Here is a 9564-nt window from a genome sequence, read left to right on the forward strand (position 1 = left end):
TGCTGACTTTTAGGCGCTGTTTATCCCAAGTAAATCCACGAAAGAGCCTGCAGTAGAGGATGTTCTCGAAGTACGGCTGTGAGCGAAGCTATGATGTGTTTTTAAAATCCTCAAACTGCCCAGCCAGGAGGAGCTTGAAAGAGCCGTGCGGTGGCTTATCCCTGAACCATGCCCGCGGTTACAGGATGTGGACTGGGAAATAGGGCCTTTCCTTTACCCCTTTCAGGGCGAAAAAAAGAAGTTTTGACACATCATCTACTTTACCACTTTTGTAAGAACGTATGGTCAGATTTTAACTGTTTCAGGTTGCAGCTTAAAGCCATCGCTCTTCCCAGATTCAGAAGCCTTCTTTTATGAATCTTTTGTTAATTCAACCCCTGATCCCAGCCTTCCCCGGAATGAGGGTCCAGGTTCTTTGTCTGTTCCTCAAGGGCCCTGCTCTCCCTTTGTATGCATTCATTGCCCTGGTCTTTTCCCTCCCACCTCATCCTTTGCAGCCCGCTCAGGTTTGAAGCCCCGAGCTGAACTCGGGCCCCTCCGAAAGACTATCTTGTTCATCTTCGGGTCTGGCACAAGGGAGGGAGAGGAATGCTGATTTTGCTTGGTTTGAGGGGAAAATGTTATCAATCAGTAATGTCACTCTGGGTTGGAAAAATGTTAGTCATTCCGACATGGCCACGCTCAGCCCTGTTTGTCCTCTCCTATGTGCCAGCACGTGGAAGGAAGGCAGCCTCGTGGATTGCTGAAATTAGGTGCTGTGCTTGTGGACTGGCTCCCATAAACTGGGTGACAGTGTTTCCTGCACAGGTAAACATTTTCTCTCAGTAAGTGTCAGACGTCCTTGTTTCGGGCCATTTTTATAGTCTGACCTCTTTTGTCAAAGGTGAGGGACCATCTTCTATTTTCATTGTCAAAGACCAGGCCCAGGAAGCATCTTCACAACCAAAGTCATTAAAACTTCCAGAAACTGAAAAGTGGGGATCCAACTTTAGAGTTCAGAAGACTCTCTTGGGGAGGCAGCCACCCACCTACTCGGTAGGTTATGGTGGAGAAGCTCTGTGTTCAGACTCAGACATATGCACCAAGACACTCAGGTGAATGTGATGCAATGGTTCACCAACCATGCCTTAAGGAATCCCACTGTCTTACTGGGGCAAAATCAAATTTACCCATAGGAGGCTCAGTGTTGGTACATGGGCCTTAGGGACAAGAAACTTCAAAATAGGTTACAGATGTAGCTGCTCTACTGAAATCAAAAAGCTACTACTGGGCTTCCCTGGTGTCGCAGTGGTTGAGAGTCTGCCTGCTGATGCAGGGGACATGGGTTCGTGCCCCAGTCTGGAAGGATGCCACATGCCGCGGAGCGGCTGGGCCCGTGAGCCATGGTCGCTGAGCCTGCGCATCCGGAGCCTGTGCTCCGCAACGGGAGAGGCCACAACAGTGAGAGGCCCGCGTACCACAAAAAAAAAAAAAAAGCTACTATTGTGTGCCCAGCCCAGGCACTGTGGAAGATGTAAAGGATATGGTAGATAAATCTTTCCTTAGAAAGGCCATTAATTAAATGTAAAATCCAATAGATTCACAAGAAAAAAAAAAAAAAAGTCACTTACTTGAATGACAACAGGAATCTTAAGAATGCACTCAAGAACATCCCGTAGAGACCCATAGGACATCCTACGAAGGATACAGAATGATGCACAAATCGTTTTTTAAAATTCATTTTATTTATTATTTTTTTATATTTTGATAACATTTTGTGTGATCTAGTTATACCTCTATACTTTGGACAGCATTAATGTAATACAATATACATTTGATATCACAAATAGTATTTGCAAGAACTGTTGATACCCAAGAATAACAAATCATTTGTCCAGACTTTACTCTTAATCTTGCATATGAGGACTCAGAGGCAAAAATTCTTTTTAAATCTCAAATTTCTGTTATTTGTCTAGTGCAATGGCTTCAGACCAGGATTCTGATTTTTCTAGCAATAATCCATATGACGTGAGCCACTGAGGCTAAGCCAATTACATCCATCAATATGCCTCAATTTTCTCATTGGTAAGAGGGGCAATACATTTCTGCTCTACTGCATATGAAGATGAGATTCACATGAGCTAACATGCAAGAGAATCCTTTGAAGAGTGCTATAAAACTGTAAGGTGTTATTAATTGGAGATGCTGTGACAATGTGTGACCAAATGTTTATAAAGTTATTTGATGGGAAAATGACAGGGTAATTGCCTTCTTAAGATGGGTGTAGGGTGACCAACCACGGACAGTTATAATCTAGGGACAAGATGGGACTGGTATGCGAATGGATACAGTAGAAAGAGAAAATTATTAAAATAATGGAATTTTCCATTAAAAAGGATATTTAGCTCAGATTGTCCATTTTCTAATAATCCCTTGAAGAAGCTGTAAGGATAAAGACGTAGATCTTTACAAAGTTAATAACCAGTAAATATACTTGCATTTTTTTGTCCTTCTCTTAATCCCCTTTTAGTTGGAGGTTCCTGCATTTTCAATTCTGAAACTGTCTAGTACCATTACCATGGTGTAAACACAAATATTTACGTTTACCTGAATTCTCCACCAGCCTAAAGACTTTGTCCTAAAAGTATATACTAACCTTTTGCCAGTTTGGTTAGTTCTTGACCTTTTGCCAATGTTAATCTGTTGTTGAAGGAGTGATTCAGTCTATGCTGAGTTGTTCCGAGCCAGTCACTCAGTGACACCAGATTCGAAATCCGGAAGGGCATTTAGTTTTTTGAGTCCTGAAACATGAAAATAAACAAAAAAATGCTCAGCCTGGGAATTGTGTTGAAATCCATAAACATGTGAAACTTAGTGACTCAGATTATTAGTCACAGAATAACTGATTAGAGTCTGGATGAAATCCATTGTGAACAAAGGCCAGTAATAATGATGATGATATTTTGCTTTTTCTTAGTGCAGAACAAAACCCTTTACAAATGTTACAAGTACAAAAAAAAAAAAAGTGGAAAGATACTTTCTTCCAGATATTCAGGCTAAGTAAGAATCTTGCTGCCTTTCACGTATTTTTTTTTCCCCTCAACATAAATACAGAAAAAAAATATAGTTGCAAATAATTGTAACACACAACAATTTAAGCAAAAGCCTAATTAGTATTCAATTAGCATAGCAAGCCCTCTTTCCTGGCTTCTTGTTTGAAGCAGACTGGATCCAACGTGTAGTCTTAGAGTAAAATAAATAATGGCTCCATAACGGTTTTTACAAAGAAACCCAGGAGCTACATTCAGAATTATGTTTTGCATTATTACACTTTCACTGGTAATTAACCTTCCACTGAAGAACACGGAGGATAAATTTGCCTGTTCTTTTGCAGTAATATCAGGCATGAGTAGTATCATCAACAGTAAGTGCTGGGCTCCTTCAGAGGTATCCTCCCACTATCTCCCCATCTGACCGGAACAGGAATTGGATAGCTTCAGAGTAGAGGAATAATGTGTCCATGTGTTCCTCCAGATCTCAGAGTCCTGGCAGGCCACCTCAACTCTCTTGGCCACCATAAAGCAGTCATTGAAAGGACACAGCTGCAGGAACTAGAGGCTAAGGACTAAATAAATCCATAGTGCTGGAGGCACAAGTCATGTACATGACCCTAACACAATACCTTGTGGTTATGAATGAACGGATTAGCCTCTAATGGTGCAGTGGCAGCTTATGCAAAATTAATTGGTGCCTCAGCCAGTGCCAAGTTTCTAATGGAAAGATGTCCACTTCACACACACACATACACACACACACATGCACACACGCACATACACACACAAAACAAGGAGAACCTCAGTTGATGAAAACTTTTGCTGGTGTGGGGAGACTAAGGACCAAGTGGAATGGGAACTGAATGTTCTCTTGGCTGAACATGGATTCTCTTCAGATCAGAGTTGATGTATGAAACCCACCAGCAATATCCCAGGAACTGATCCAGTTCTTGCCAGGTTCTGGGTGGTATTTTAGGGTCGAGGTGGGGGGAGCTTGAGAAAGAGGCTGGGGAGAAGTAGTCTGAGGTCTGATGTTGTCTCACATGGGAAAAGAGACTGAGCAAGAAAAAGAGATTTCGACACGCACATACCACCTAGAAAAACACTTACCAAAGTGTGTTTCGATTCACTTTTCTTTTTAAATAAATGTATTTATTTATTTTTGGCTGGCCTTTCAGAGGTTGAGAAAGGCCTTAGCCATGTCCATTTAAGTTCTTTTTGCATTTTTTTTTTTTTTCGGTACGCGGGCCTTTCACTGCTGTGGCCCCTCCCGTTGCGGAGCACAGGCTCCGGACGCGCAGGCCCAGCGGCCATGGCTCACGGGCCCAGCCGCTCCGTGGCACGTGGGATCCTCCTGGACTGGGGCACGAACCCGCGTCCCCTGCATCGACAGGCGGACTCCCAACCACTGCGCCACCAGGGAAGACCCAAGACAGTATTATTAACTGTAGTCACTGTGCTGTATATTAGATGGTCAGAACTTATTTGTCTTATAAATGAAAGTTGGTACATTTTGATCATTTCCTAATTGCCACCTCCACACCTTCAGTCCTTAGAAACTACCACTCTATTCTCTGCTTCTGTGAGTTTACTTTTTTAGATTTTATATGTAAGTGAGAGTATCCAGTATTTGTCTTGTCTGTCTTATTTCATTTAGCATACTGTCCTCCTGATGCATCCATGTTGTCAGAAAAAGGAGGATTTCCTTCTCTTTTATGGCTGAATAATACTCTACTATATGTATATAGTGGAATATTATACATATATATGAAATAAAATATAATTTATATATACAACAGGATATATTGTATATTATAATGGAATACATAACATAAATATAATCGATAACATATAATATTACATTATATTCCATTAGATATAGGTAAAGGTATTTCACATTTTGATGAAGATTGCATTGAGTCTATAGATTGCCTTGGGTAGAATGGACATTTTAACAATATTAGTTCTTCCAATCCATGAGCAAGGGATATCTTTCCATTTATTTGTGTCCTCTTCAATTTCTTTCATCAATGTCTTATAGTTTTCAGTGTACATATTTCTTTCATCTCTTTGGTTAAATTTATTCCTAAGTATTTTATTCTTTTTGATGTTATTGTAAATGGGATTGTTTTCTTCAGTTCTTTTTCACATAGTCCATTGCTGGTGCATAGAAACACAACTGATTTTTGTATGTTGATTTTGTATCCTGCAATTTTACTGAATCTGTTTATTAGCTCTTAACAGTTTCTTGGTGGAATCTTTAGGGTTTCCTATATATAAGATCATGTCATCTGCAAAGAGAGACAGTTTTACTTCTTTCTTTCTGAGTTAGGTGCCTGTTATTTCTTTCTCTTGCCTACTCTGGTTAAGATGTCCAGTACTATCTTGAATAGAAGTGGTGAGAGTGGGAACGTTTTTCTTGTTCTTGATCTTGGAGGAAAAGCTTTCCGTTTTTCACCACTGAGTATGATGTTAGCTGTGGGCTTATCATATATGGTCTTTATTATGTTGAAGTACATTCTTTCTATACTTAATTTGTTGAGAGTTTTTATCAGGAAAGGATGTTGAATTTTGTCGAACGCTTTTTCTCCAACTATTGAGATGATCATATTATTTTTATCCTTTACCTTGCTAATGTGGTATATCATATTTATTGATTTGTGTATGTTGAACCATCCTTGCAACTCAGACATAGAATTCACTTGATCATGGTGTATGATACTTTTCATGTGCTGTTGAATTTTATTTGCTAGTATTTTGTTGAAGATTTTTGCATCTATGTTCATCAGGGATATTGGTTTGTAATTTTCTTTTCTTGTACTGTCCTTATCTAGCTTTGGTGTGAGAGTAACGCTAGTCTCATAACCAGAGTTTGGAAGTGTTTCCATCTCTTTAATTTTTTAGAAGAGTCTGAAAAGGATTAGCATTGATTCTTCAGTAAAAGTTTGGTAGAATTCACTAGTGAAACCATCTGGTCGTGGGCTTTTCTTTGTTCGGAGATGTTTGATTACTGCTTCAATCTCTTTACTCATTACTGGACTCTTCAGATTTTCTATTTCTTTATGATCCAGTCTTGAGAGGTGTATGTTTCTAGGGACTTATCCATTTCTTCTATGTTATCTAATTTGTTGGCATATAATTATTCATAGTAGTCTCCTATGATCCTTTATATTTCTGTGGTATCAGTTATGTTTCCTCTTCCATTTATAATTTTATTGTTTCCTCTTCCATTTATAATAACTTGTTATTTTATTATAAAATTATTATTTTATTTATATTATGTATTCTTTTTTCTTAGTTAGTCTCACCAAAGGTTTGCCGATTTTGTTCACCTTTTCAAAAAGCCAGCTCTTAGTTTTATAGACCTGCTCTAAAGCTTTTCTGGTCTCTGTTTTATTTATTTATGCTCTTCCTTGCTATTTCCTTTCTTGTGCTGACAGCTTAGTTTGTTCTTCTTTTTCTAGCTCCTATAGGTGTAAATTTGAGATCTTTCTTTTTTCTTAATGTAGGTATTTATCACTGAAAAATTCCCTCTTAGAACTGCTTTTGCTGCATCTCATAAGCTTTGGTATGTGTTTCCATTTTCATTTCCATTTCATTTGTCTCAAGATCTGTTTGATTTCTTCTTTGATCCATTGGTTGTTCAGGGGTGTGGGTCCGCAGTGGTGTTTCATGATGTTGGTGGGCCTATTACTGGGGGCTAAGGTGGGCATGGATCCTGTTTGGTCTCTGGGTGGATGGCTCCAGGACCTTGGTCAGTAGGGCTGGTGCTGGGACAAGTGTCCACTTCAGGGTCTGCAATTGGGTCTGCAGATAGCTGGCCTGTTGTCACATACACAGACAGGTGTGTCTCCCACCAGGTTCCTGGGAAAGATCCTGCTGGGTCACTGGTCAGATCCCTGCACATGCAGGACTGCCCTGGACCATGGCTGAGAGGGACTGAGCTGAGATGAGAGGCTGCTTTATGATCCACAGCTGGAATTGAGGTCTGCAGGACTGCTTCCAGGGGCATGGGGAGGCACGTCTCCTGCTGGGTTCTTGGGTGAGCTGAACTGCCTCTGGACCATGGCTAAGTAGGGCTGGAGCAAGGTCACAGGGCTGCTTCAGGATATGTAAACAAAGCAAGGTCAGCAGGCCCACCATCAGGAATGTGAAGGACCACATCTCCCATCACGTCCCTGGGTTGTCAAGACAACTCTCAGACCATGGTTGAGAAGGGCTAGAGCCAAGCTGTAGGGCCACTTCAGGCTCCACCATCAGACCAAGGTTGGTGGGCCTTCCTCCAGGGTCACTGATGGGCATGGGTCCCTGGGTAAGCAGGACTACTTCTGGATTGTGGCCCAGAGGGACTGGAGCTGGGTCACAGGCCACTTCAGGGTCCACAACTGGGACTGAGGTTGGCAGGCCAGTTATCCTCCTGAGTCCCTTGGGGAATGGTGCTGTTGGCAGGCCCAAGGCCAAATGGGGCTGTAGCAAGTCCACAGGGAGAAGAGGCTGTTTCTGGGCCCGTCATTGGGACCTCGGTCAGTGGGCCTGCTGCCTGGGTGTGGGCATGCCTTCTTAAAACGGCCCTCGACGATCTTGGGCTCCATCAGGCTTTCACAACCTCTTACCTGGATCCAAAGCTCCCACAAAGGCACTTTTGTCTGAGGATGACCAAAGTACTGTTGCCGTGGGGGACACAAGCGGGGGAGCTCTCATTCTGCCATCTTACTGGCCTATAACTTTTTTAAAAGAAAATTAAAATGTGTTTTTTCATTTGAAAATTAGTATGTGCAAATTATTTTAAACTGGAAAATATAGAAAAATAAGAGTACAATATTAAGGCATTTTAAACATTTTTGGTATCTTCTAATTTTGCGATTCTGGGAAGTTTATCTTACATGGTTGTGACTAACTGCTTACTCTATAATGCCCTGCTTCTCTGCTTCACACACTAACTAAAATAAACATATAACTCAAGTGTTTTTCCATGGTATAGTAAGCTCTTTATAAATACCACTTGAAATGGCAATGCCATCATTTATTTAACCATTCCTCAATATATTTTTATTACTTCCAAATTTTGATTTTATAAAAACATATAAATAACTATGTTTATAATAAAATATTTATATGTATTTTAACTATTTCTGGAGGATAAGTTCTCTAGAAATTGAATTCCTAAGTTATAGGATGTAAATATTTTAAGGCTCTTGATATATGGTTCTAAATTTAGCTTGCAATATTAATGTCTTTCTTCAATGGAAAATTATAGTAAATCTCATGGGATTTTTAGCTGAACATGAATAAAATTTTATTGCAAAAACACTTTGAGGTTTGAGGGAAGAGTATTAGCTAACATATGTTAAAAGCTTAGTAATTGGAACTAATAAGAAAAGCCTGTTTGAATTTGTGATTAATTCTTAACTATAGACTACTATCAAAACAATGTGCTTTTATTGCTGTAGTCCATAAAGTAATACCTAGACTAATGAAAAGTTTATGGTACTCTGTTTTAGGTTTTTGGCTCCAAGTCAGGCAGACTCAGCTTTAAAATCAGACTCCACCACCTACCACCTGACCTTGGGCAAGTTTCTTAACTTCTTTGCCTTATTTTCTGCACCTGTTCAATGAAGATAATGTTAGTTCCTGCTTCTTAGGGTTATTGTGAGTCTTAAATAAAATAATGTATTCAGAGTACCAAATACTTAAGGAGTGCACGATACATTTTATCTATTATTAAAAAAGAATAATTTTAAATGGAATTCCTAGTCAGTTAGAATTTCTGCATTAATAAACAGATCCGTTGAAAAGTTTTAAATAAATAAACCTACACTCTATATCATTTACAGTTTCTTTATGTAAATGAGCTAATATTTTCCATGAAATTATAATTCTTGTGTTATCAACTTTATATATATATATATATAAACTCTCTCTATATATGTCATCTATGTAAAACAAAAGTAAGCTACAAGAAAAGCCTCTATAGAATTAGCACAAATAGTAATGGAATCCGAATTAATTAAGAGGTCTATTTTTTAATTTCTTGCTTTATTATTTTTTATTTTATATTAGAAAGAAAAAAATTAGCTTGACTTAATGCTCATGTTTGGAATATGAAGAACAACTATAAAAGTTAACTTCAAAATTAATGAATGTACTTCAGGTAAGTTTCCATCAAACATAAATACATTGATAACCTGAATATTTATAACTTACACCTAAGGAACAAGTATAAATGGATCAGATTTTAAAATCACTTAACATTTTTCTAATTTTCTCTGTAAGGAGCAATTGGGGAAAGTCTTTTCGTGGAAAGTTTTCCCTCAATGCAGGACTGGGCATTGCATTAGTATTTGGGTGAAGCCATGCTCTGTTTCTACAGGCCATTTTTAGATGCTATTTGGTTGCTGTGGTCAGTGGTTTTCTTGCTTTAGCACTCACTTTACCTCAAATTCTCCACTATTTCTGAGCTCAGCAAAACTATCATGATCCTTCTGAACTCAAAGCTCAGGCCAACTTTGTCATTATCTGAGTTTGTCTCTTG

The sequence above is a fragment of the Lipotes vexillifer genome, unplaced genomic scaffold (assembly GCF_000442215.2).
Source record: "Lipotes vexillifer unplaced genomic scaffold, Lipotes_vexillifer_v1.1 scaffold738, whole genome shotgun sequence".
Lineage (NCBI taxonomy): Eukaryota > Metazoa > Chordata > Mammalia > Artiodactyla > Lipotidae > Lipotes > Lipotes vexillifer.